General features: G+C 37.5%; 1 protein-coding gene across 4 annotated transcripts in view; it reads right to left on the bottom strand.

The window, feature by feature from the left end:
* The window catches only part of LOC116846736 (caspase-8-like), a 143,023-nt gene that overhangs the window by 4,694 nt on the left and 137,117 nt on the right, over nucleotides 1–1,212 (bottom strand). The gene's annotated exons all lie outside the window — the stretch shown is intronic.

Here is a 1,212-nt window from a genome sequence, read left to right as displayed (position 1 = left end):
GGGGGGGGGGGGGGGGGAGCGCAATCTTTTGTGCTTAAATTCAAAGTTATAAACAAAAGAAGTTCCATCCCAGGAAACACACATATAACTGATACTTCGTGGTATATAATCAAGAAGGATCAAGAAAGTTGCATTGATATGTAACATATGTATATGATACGTATCCAGCAAGCACATATATAACTGAAATTTCTTATAATATAAATACGAAGGATCAAGAAATATGCATTGATATGTAACATACATATATGTATATGATATATAAATGCATGTTTATCTGACATATATCCAATCTTATGGGAATGGCACATAAAAAATACGTAACTGTATCGCTGACTGCCCAAGTAGGAATTTACTACTGTTATCAAAATGGCCCAATACCGATTTATGGTAAACGTTACTGGCATAGTACCAGATGCCAGTACGGGTTTAGTATTGGTGTAATACTGAGATGATAGAAAAGGGCCAGCATCGGAAAACAGTACTGTCACAGTACCGGAAATCAGTACTGTACCGGTATAAAAAAAGTATTGATTCCTAGCACTGGGGAAGTACCTATTCCTAGTACTGGGCCAGTATCGATTCCTAGTAATTTTTATTATTTATACAACTGTTAATATCACAACTATATAGTATGGAAAAAAAGATCAGACTATGACCGAGCTGCTCTCGTTTGTACATATACATGTCTATTTTTAATAGTCATATGAGGAAAAAATCTTCGGGACGATGGTTGGAATCGAACTCGAGTCTTCCGCTTGTCAGACAAGCATTCTTACTACAGAGGTTTTTATCTAGGTTTTGCGTAGTGACTTCTTCCGTTTTCCCATAAAGGACATTGGTATCGTCCGTTTTTCGGTACCAGCACAATACTAGCCCAATATCCTCTATTAGCAGATTGTATGCAATTCTTATTTGGTATCCAGTACTGATTCTACGAACAGAGCCAGGACCAATAATACAGTTTTTTTAATACTGGACCAGTATCGAAAACGACAAACACTTTTCGGTAATGTTTCAGTACACGTACGGTACGACTATCCAGTCTATCTAATCTTAGTACGGAGCCAGTACCAATAATACACTTTTTTTTTATATTAGGCACAGTACTGAACCAGTACCAAAACCGGACATCCGCTTTTCGGTATCGACCCAGCATTGGGCTATTTCTCCGTACTGGCGAAACGTATATGATTTCTACTTGGGATATAT

Source organism: Odontomachus brunneus, unplaced genomic scaffold, assembly GCF_010583005.1.
Source record: "Odontomachus brunneus isolate Ranch 3 - 2012 unplaced genomic scaffold, Obru_v1 Obru_scaffold_068, whole genome shotgun sequence".
Taxonomy (NCBI): Eukaryota; Metazoa; Arthropoda; class Insecta; order Hymenoptera; family Formicidae; genus Odontomachus; species Odontomachus brunneus.
Note: the sequence above shows the minus strand (reverse complement) of the source record. Positions and strands in the feature narration are given on the sequence as shown.